The sequence below is a fragment of the Daucus carota genome, chromosome 3 (assembly GCF_001625215.2).
Source record: "Daucus carota subsp. sativus chromosome 3, DH1 v3.0, whole genome shotgun sequence".
NCBI classification, from domain to species: Eukaryota; Viridiplantae; Streptophyta; class Magnoliopsida; order Apiales; family Apiaceae; genus Daucus; species Daucus carota.
Window position 1 is genome coordinate 43,790,789 of NC_030383.2, and position 10,143 is coordinate 43,800,931.

At 36.0% G+C, this 10,143-nt stretch overlaps 2 long non-coding RNA genes across 2 annotated transcripts; one reads left to right on the forward strand and one right to left on the reverse strand.

The window, feature by feature from the left end:
- Positions 1 to 2,618: 2,618 nt before the first annotated feature.
- Positions 2,619 to 5,713, forward strand: LOC135151720 (uncharacterized). Its single transcript, XR_010290605.1, has 2 exons — positions 2,619 to 2,917; positions 5,440 to 5,713. It is a non-coding gene; the product is annotated as an uncharacterized LOC135151720 (long non-coding RNA).
- A 2,592-nt stretch (positions 5,714 to 8,305) lies between these two features.
- Positions 8,306 to 8,891, reverse strand: LOC108213666 (uncharacterized). Its single transcript, XR_001805338.2, has 2 exons — positions 8,751 to 8,891; positions 8,306 to 8,519 (listed from the first exon to the last, which is right to left on the reverse strand). It is a non-coding gene; the product is annotated as an uncharacterized LOC108213666 (long non-coding RNA).
- Between the last annotated feature and the right edge of the window lie 1,252 nt (positions 8,892 to 10,143).

Sequence of the window (10,143 nt, forward strand, 5' to 3'; positions counted from 1 at the left end):
CTAGAAAGAATGAAAAGTTCATATGGAATGAGAAGTGTGAGGAAAGTTTTCAGGAGTTGAAGAAGAGATTAGTGTCAGCACCAGTATTGTCCCTTCCAGATGATCAAGGAAATTTTGTGATTTATAGTGATGCCTCTTATAAAGGATTAGGATGTGTATTGATGCAGCATGATAAAGTTATTGCGTATGCGTCTAGACAACTTAAACCTCATGAACAAAAGTACCCCACTCATGACCTGGAGTTAGCAGCTATTGTATTTGCATTGAAAATATGGAGACACTATCTGTACGGAGAAAAATGTGAGATTTATACAGATCATAAAAGTTTGAAGTACATCTTTACCCAGAAGGAGCTTAACATGAGACAAAGGAGATGGCTAGAGTTGATTAAGGATTATGATTGTACGATTAAGTATCATCCAGGAAAAGCCAATGTTGTAGCAGATGCTTTAAGTAGAAAGGAGAGGTTAAACGTATTGACTGTGCCAGAGGAATTGTATAAAGAGTTCCAAAAGTTGGAAATCGAGGTAAGAATTCATGAACCATCAGAGATAGCGATGTATACCATGACCTTCCAACCAGAGCTATTAGAAAAGATTAAGAAGTGTCAGGAAGAGGTAATGGATCAGGACGTAAACAAGTTAGTAGGAGAGGAGTTATGTACACAGAAAGATGATCAAGGTATTCTTAAGTTTTCTTCCAGAATATGGATTCCACCGGTGACAGAGTTAAAGAATGACATACTGCAGGAAGCACACAATTCCAAATATTCAATTCATCCAGGCAGCACTAAGATGTATAGAGATTTAAAGGAGAACTATTGGTGGCCAGACATGAAAAGAGAGATTGCAGAATGGGTGAGTAAATGCTATACGTGTCAAAGAGTGAAAGCAGAACACCAAAGACCAAGTGGATTATTGCAACCTTTAGAGATTCCCGAATGGAAGTGGGAACATATTGCTATGGATTTTATTGTAGGATTACCAAGGACCAAAGCAAACCATGATGCCATTTGGGTGATAGTGGACAGATTAACCAAGTCAGCTCATTTTCTTCCGATCAATGAGAGATTCTCTTTGGATAAATTAGTTCATATGTACTTGAAAGAGATTGTAGTTCGTCATGGAGTCCCCGTATCCATTGTATCAGATAGAGATCCACGATTTAATTCAAGATTTTGGAAAAGTTTTCAAGAATGCTTGGGCACCAAATTGAATATGAGTACGGCATATCATCCACAAACAGACGGCCAAAGTGAAAGAACTATTCAGACGATCGAGGACATGTTACGTGTTTGCGCAATCGATTTCAAAGGCAGTTGGGACGAACATCTACCTTTAGTGGAGTTTGCATACAATAATAGTTATCACGCAAGTATTGGGATGCCTCCCTATGAAGCTCTTTACGGACGCAAATGTCGATCGCCAGTATATTGGGATGAAGTCGGAGAACGCAAAATACTTGGACCGGAATTAGTACAACAAACAAAGGAAGTTGTCGAAATTATTCAGAAACGACTAATTGCAGCACAGAGTCGTCAACGAAATTATGCAGATCAATTCCGGAAGAACGTAGAATTTGAAGACGGAGAAGCAGTGTTACTAAAGGTGTCACCATGGAAAGGACTATCCAGATTCGGAAAGAAAGGCAAGCTAAGTCCCCGATATGTCGGGCCATTTGAAATCTTGAGGCGTGTAGGCAAAGTAGCATACGAATTGGCGTTACCCCCGCAAATGGAGCACATTCATAACGTCTTTCATGTATCGATGCTTAAGAAGTATAATCCAGATTCGAAACATGTGATAGAGTATGAGCCGGTAGAACTCGAGGCAGATTTATCGTATGTAGAAAGGCCAGTGGAAATTTTAGATAGAAAAGAGAAGGTGTTAAGAAACAAGGTAGTTAAGTTAGTAAGAGTATTGTGGAGAAACCCAAAGGTTGAAGAGTCAACCTGGGAATTAGAAAGTGATATGCGTGAAAAGTACCCTCATTTGTTCACTTAAGCGATTCTGAGGACAGAATCCTTTTAAGGGGGGAAGGATGTAACATCTGGGATTATCCGTGTAATTATTTGAATGATTAAGGAATATTATATGGATATTATGTGAATTTTGTGAATTAATTGGTTCTTGTTCTATTAATTTAGTTATACATTTTTGATTAAATTTGAAGAATATCAATTTTTATATGCTCAGTATAAAATATAGTTTATTTAGATATTTTCATATCGCTTTATGCGTTGTTGTATGATTTTATATTTGATTTACGGATTTAATTACGTATATTATATTTAATTATTAATTATTTTAATTTTTCGAAAACTGTCAACCTGTAACGGTACCGAGATTTTACTTCCCGAAAATTTCAACAAAATTCACCTTTAGCCTAATTTGAACATTCCGGACATTTTTCATGTTTTGACTTTTTCGATCCGGAGTACAGTTTGTTCTGGAGCCGGTCCGGCGGAGTTTTCGGTATTCGATAATTATCTATTTGTCTCGATAAACGCGAAACTAGATATTTATGTTCATCCTTATCTTGTAATGATGACGGTGGGACCCGCATACTAATGACGGATTAAAAAGCCCCGTTTTGATGATTATCTCGAAAACCGGTACCGATTGGACCTGTTTTATTATATAAAGCTATTAAACATTGTATTTTCGTGTCATATATGATCCAAAGGGGTATTAATTTTTCATAACTATAAATAGCCTTAACCGCACTTTAATTCATCGGGGAAATCATAATCTCAGTTAAACACGGGTTTATCGAGAGAGTGTTCTTCGTGTTCTTGAGATTCAAACAAGGATTTGGAAGCGTTATCGGACTCGGATCTTGGCGTTTAAGCACTCAAATCGAAGGTTTTGAGGAGTAGAATCTGATTTTGTCATCAAAAACATCAAGAAATTCGCAGGTGAGGAGAGATTTAAGGTTTTAAATTCGAAGCCATTTAGTTTAAATTAGAGATTTTTGATTTTAAAGTTGTTGATGTGTTTTGATGATTGTATGTTGTAGATAATGTTCTCCTGATCATTTTGGTATATCATATGCTTGATTTGGAGTTCAATAACATGTAGAAGAGTCAGTTTAATTGTTGAAATGGTGTTCTTGGTGTTCTTGAGTGGTTTTGCCGGAAAAGCTTTGATTTTGGTCGGATTTTCGACCCGTTAATTCTGGGAAGTAGTGTTATATATGAATGGAAAGAGGGGAAAAAGAGGAGTATGTGGATGGGTTTTGATTGAGCAAAGGAGGCCGTATGGAACCGCCGGAGCTCGCGCCGTCGCCGGCTGCGGAGCTTTTCCGGTGGCTTCACGGCGGTCCTTTGCCAATAACAACAACGGGAATGAGTTCCTGGGAGTGAATACAACAGATCTGCACCTTTTGAGGGTGTTCTGGGCGGCGTGGTGTAACTCCGGCGGAACTCCGGCGGGTTACAGTCGGAGGTGGTGACCGGAGGGTCAAACTACGGTTTGACCCCCCAACTTTCGAAGAAGATGCAATTGTTTCCCCAAGCTTTTTATATTTGCAATTAAGTCACCCTGAAGGTTTTCAAACTTACGTTTTAAACCCTGAACTTTCAAAATCTTTTAAAAGTTTTATTTATTTAAATTTAATTTCGAAAATTATTTATTTTAATTTCAAAAATTGTTTTTAATTATTTATTAATTCAAAAATAATTCTGATTTAATTTATTAATTAATTTTAATTAATAATTAATTATTATAATTAGTCAATTAATTTAATTATTAATTGATTAATTGTTTTAATTAATTATTAATTGATTTTAATTGATTTATTAATTAGATTTAATTATTTTAAATAATTTTAAATGATTTTAAAATTCCGAAAAATAGTTTCGAGCTTTAAAATATTATTCTAAAATATGATTGAAGCTCGTTAATTGTTTTCAAATGATTTCGGACGTGATTTCGAGTATCCAAAATTGATTATTTATTTATAAAATGATTCTTTGACCCGTTTTAATTCCGAAAAATGTTTAAAAATTCTTAATAAATACCAGAAAAGTCTGTTTGACTTCAAACCTCTTTTGAAAAATATATTTTATTAAATATTTTATGTGATATGAGCTATGTGCTATCTGATTGATATGTTATGTGTTTACGTGATTGATATAAAATTGTGTTTGACATATCTTTTGATCCGTAAATCGGATTTGGGTGAAACGAAGGGTAGATAGAAGCTCGTTTCGAATAAAGGATGATAAGAATAGTATGAGATCATATATTGATAAAGAATTGTTGTGATTAGCAGAAGAAGCGAGACGTAGGAAGGGAAAGCAAGTGGTGATAGAGTAGTATAGCGAGCAAGCGTAGTTGAAATTTGAGATCAGCTATATAAGGCAAGTTCCCTCAGACTTTCCTTCAATTATATGTTGTATCTGTTGTGATTATTTAGTGAACTTTCTGATGAAGTCCTGTGACCTATTGAATTATCGCATGGATTATTTATCCTATTGATTCTTGAACCTTCAACCAAATTTCTTGAACTATTTTATGGATTATTTATCCTATTGATTCTTGAACCTTCAACCAGATTTCTTGAACTATATTATGGATTACTTACCTTATTGATTCTTGAACCTTTGACCGATTCTTTGATACCTGCTACGAAACTTATTTCAATTGTAAACCTTCCATCTTTAAAACTTCTAAATGATTACCATAACAACCTAATTTCATTTCAAAAATATACCCTCGATACCTCAACCAGTTATCAATCACTTTTATTTCAAACCGTAACCAGTTGAACGACCCCAAATAACATCTGTTATGACATATAACTTACAGTTGATTGATTCTTTCCATAAACTCCAGTTTCTTGATCTTAACAGCATTCATTTATACTTGGATTCTTTTTGTGAACCTAGAACCCTCCTTCATGTAAACACGAAACTTTGACGTGCTTTGCCATCCTATAAGGCAATATCTGATTCTTTGCTAAAACCATGAAGATAATTCTCATTTCTCCTTTGAGATCCATTTGAGACACTTTGAATAGTAGTTGCTTCTGCTTCAAAATTTATTTATGATATTGACGTTCTTATTTTATTGAATAATATTGTTGATCATCTTGATTGTGATAGAATTGGATAGTTTTCTAAAATTGGACCAGATGAATGGTCAGACCAGATGAGTGGTCACTTTAGGCCAATGTGTGCCTTGGATCCAGTAAACGAGCATGGTGGGACCTGCTCGGGGTTAGTGTCTGACTGATCAGCAGCCTAACCTTTGATTTTTAAAAATAAATTTAATATCCAATTCTAATCAATGTTCTAAAAACAAATCTTGGTATTGAGATTGATTCCTTGAGACACTGGTTTCCTTCAGCTTATGATTAATATTTTAAATTGATATTGTTATACTTGCTGAGCTGGTTAGCTCACTCTTGCGGTATTTTATGTTCTTTCCAGTGAAGGCAGAGAAAGTTGGTAACGATGACCCTCAGGCTAGTAGTAAGGTCAGGATTTCAGGCTAGGAGATGAAGAGAGCTATCAGCAGCACCTGGCTTTTCATATATGTACTAGTTTGAATAACGAGACACAAATGGCGTGTAAGCTTGTAAGATTTAAGTTTTTATTTTGGGATTTGGGTTTGTAATAATTAAAGTTGTGTTGTGGCTTGTTTTATACTTTAACCTGTTGCGATCCAAGGACAGTGAAGGGTCACTATATATATTATATCATTAATTACAGGTTTATGTTGAGATGTGGACCCCAAACTTCTGACCCGGGTTTGGAGGGCGCCACACTGAGGAACCATGGATTGCTGCACTGGTCCAGAGTCTACTTGTGCAGCAAATTTGTTAGGAGTTTTGGTGAACTTGAAGTCACTGGGAAAGCCATGGAGCCTGTAGCATTTGTCAATGACATGACCAGGCTTCTTACAGTAGTTGCAAATGATATTGGATTTCTTGAAATTCTTGGTCTGTCCATGTCCCTGAGAAGAGAAATTCTGATTTCTTGAAGAATTGACATGGAGAGAAGCAGCATCAGACATGAAGTGGCTTGCAGAATGAATGTCTCTCTGTGCTTCTTCCTGGAGCAACAGATTGTAGACATGACTAATAGAAGGCAGAGGACTTGTCATTAGGATTGAACCTCTCATAACATTGTAAGACTCATTTAAGCCCATCAAGAACTGGATGACACGCTGTTGAAGGACATGTGCTGCATTTTTCTGAGGAGCACCACAGTCACAGTAGCAAGTACAAAGTGGAACCATACACAGAGCATCAACATCATCCCACAACATCTTGAGTTTAGTAAAGTATTCAGCAATTTTACTGTTCCCTTGATGAACCTCACTAATCTCCTTGTGAAGACCAAACAGCTGAGCACCATTGGAAACAGCATAGCGTTCATCTAACTCTTTCCACATCTCATGTGCAGAGTTACAGTAAATGACACTACGACCAATGGATTTAGATAGAGCGCCAAGGATCCAAGATATAACCATATCGTTACATCTTGACCAGCTTTTGAATGAAGAAGATGTAGCTAAAGGCTTAGGAAGTGATCCATCAACAAAACAAAGCTTATTACGTGCAGATAGAGCAATTATCATCGATCGTTTCCAGTTACCAAAACCAGTACCGTCAAAACATTCACTCACAAGTTTCATTCCAGGACTATCAGAAGATTGCAAGTAAAGAGGATTATCTTGAGCAAATTGTGAAGAATTAGCGATTTGATTGTCATTTTCATGAGAATTGAAGTTTCCAGAACCAGAAGCCATGATGAGAGATAAGCGAATTCACAACGAAATGCAGAATGAACAAACAACAACAACAGCAACTAGAGAACTATATTCGCAGAGTGAGATGATGAAGATCAATCAAGAATATGCAAGATCTAACAACTATCAAAAAATCGAGAACTAATCGAGAGAGATCGAGATTTGGTGAGAAATCGAGTGAGATCGAGACAGTATTACCGGTAATCGGAGTGATCGGATCAATCAAAGCAAGTGATCGACGGAATTGATGCGGAAATGGAGGCGTTTCGCTCTGATACCATGATGAACTTCATGAAATACAGAGGAGTTCGTGACTTGAGAGAAAAAGAGAGAACATATTGTATTGATTATGCTATTACTTGTTACATGTATGTACAGGACGAGTGCTTTATATACAGAACCTGAACCACTAATCTTGTAACTAACTACCAGACTCTCTAACTAACTATGCTGAGTAGGAGCCAGCCTGTACATGACAGCTCATGACAGCTGGATAATATATATATACAAAATGTATAATTACGTAATATCACCAACAGATTCATGTACGAAGATTCTTCATACACTCATCTTTTTATATTTAACATTCAAACACGGAATAGCTCGATACGAGATCCATAATTTTTATTCAACGATTATGCGTGTGTATAAGTCTACGATTGACTATAAAAATATTCTCTTAGGTTCGGTAACTAACTGAATATGATTCCTAACTATGTGATAGGGTTCTTATAAGTAGTTTACTTCAGCTGGAAGTAACTACATGATGGACATTCATATTCCTCAAGTATATTTTATTCATCGCATTTCAGTAACTGATTAAGCTTTCATCTGCTTATCGGAACTGCTCCATCATTCGCTTGACAATTTTTGAAAGTTTCGAAGTTGTGTGATTCAATAATTGTTATCATTTTATTATTGTAATAATTGTTCTGATTTTAGTTAAATTGATCAATTGTTGATCAATAATTACACATTATATAATGGAGAAAATTATAAAAACTATGCTGTTAGAAAGTGTATATAATTTATTTTTAAAATATATCTTTGATTTTAGAAATTATATAATAAATAAGTTTTTACTTATAATGAAAATCTAGTCAATTTGACAATTGAAAATTCAAACAAATTATTATTGAAATGAAGAGAGTACTATATTGAGAAGAAAAAGGACAAAATTATGATTTTTTTTTTCAATTTGAATGTTGATTTAGGTTTAAGTTTAAAATTCCTTGAAATACCAATCTAAAGATTCTAAACGAGTATGAAAGACTACATTATAACGACACTAGGTCGAAGATGTAATCGAAAAGACATTGAGAGAGACAAAATAATATGGCAACGCAGGCTCAAGTGGCAGGAAGGCAGGTTAAGTATTAGAAGGTGGTTATTTGGTCAACTTACGTTGTGACGAAAGTTACATCTAATGGCCACACAACTCGAAAGGCCAGACGATCAAGAGGTCGACTTTAATCCCCTAGTGGTAAGTGCTTTCTTATCTGTATGTAGTGTCTGTTCGATGGTTGTAAGTGGTAAATAAGATGAGCTGAAGACCAACAAATTGTACGAGGTACTATCTCATTTATATTTTTTTTTCTTGGTGATGTTATTTTTTGAAATTTCAGTTTACTTGGTAAATCACTGCATCACATATCATCTTAATACAGCCAGCATAAGCTCGAGTGATGTATTGCACATTTGCACTTCACTCTTGCACGTTCCTTTTACTCAGTCCATATGGCCTGGCTCCTGTTTTTAAAACTGTAAAACAGAAAGAAAAAGCTTAATTCAATATAATTCGTTACGAATACGTAATCGAAAATCACCCAAAATTGATTTATCGATATGGAACGTGACCCACATTTTCTAACATAAGCCCGTATACCTATGTGCGTAAAAACAGCAACAAAAAACTATCTAAAGACTCTGCCAAACAATGTTGATATGCTAAGTAAAATGTGTATTGTAACAGGCTGATGAGTCTTTACTCACCTTCATCGGCATCACTGGCGGTGTCGATACGGATACAACAACGGCGTAGCACTAACGCCGCTCCGGTCATGAGCCTTGTAGCCATGCCATCTCCCTTGAAACAAGTAACACCACCCGCGGCTGAACGGTTTCGCACCTTGATATTATCCTCCATTTTGTCTTCTTTGTAACAAGTGAAGCTTCTACATAATGTTGAGCTGCTCATCTATTTTAATTAAGAGACGTCTATAGCATTCGGCCTATGTCAAATTTGATCATGTTATACTTCTTCTAGTCATATTAGCAGGCAAGAAAGGGATCGTTACAATACGGAGACGCACGTTTCCTACATTCGTGTTATAGGTATATTAGTTCCTTGAAATCATTTCTTTTCTTTTACATGTTGAGGAATCTGTCCCTTGTTTCTTTGGGAGCATAAATCATTGGAAGAACAGATGAACACGGAACTCTATACTATCTTACAGGCCCAATAAACTCCTAGACAAACTCCTAGTCTAGACGCTTGTTGCCTTGTTGGTCCATTACCTCCGGTTTAACTTTTTTTAAAAATAATTATCTTCTTATCTTCATAAAAAACATATCCCTGTCCATGAAAATTTCGTTAATTTTTTTTTTTTAGTAAAATTGAATTTCATTAAAAAGAAACATCATACATCAAAGTCTCCAACAACATACTAGGAGGAGACGTATAAACGCTTTGGCAATCTAACAAACAAGGTATTCAAGCCATCAAATGAGCTGCTTTGTTCGCTTGCCTTTTAGCAAATATAACCGATAATCCTGGTCTAGATAGGTGATAAGTCCTTTTATCGTTGATGTGTCCGTTGTCATTGCTTCGGGTGGTTTGAGATAGGCCCGGGACCTGCAAAACAACGCCGCACGGGGATGTGCCCCGTGAAGCGCCTCCGGCGTGATAATCAGTGATCGGAATATAAGAGCATAAGTAGAGAATGAGAGAGATATGTGATTTTTGTATGCTTTGAAGAGTGAATATTTGTGATAGTGGAGAAAGTGTATATTTTGCATGTTGTGAAAAAATGCTTGATGCTAGTCAGCGTGTTTCCGCTTTTACATGTGAGAATGCATGTATTTATAGTACAGCCATATGAGCACTATTGAGCAAGGAGTACAACCATATGAGCACTATTGAGCAAGGAGTACAATTATTATAGTTCAAGTCATGGCCTTACCTGTAGTGCACCTCCATGCTTCCTGTCAAGCTACAGTTGAGTCAATTAAAAGTACAATAGTTAAAGTGTTGTTGTCCTTGTGGCATGGGTGTGTCACATGGGTGTGTCAGTGTGAATATCATTACCCCATAACTATATATATTGCTTTATGTACTAGTGTCTACTCTAGCTATTTTACCAAGTGTGTTGACATATACTATTAA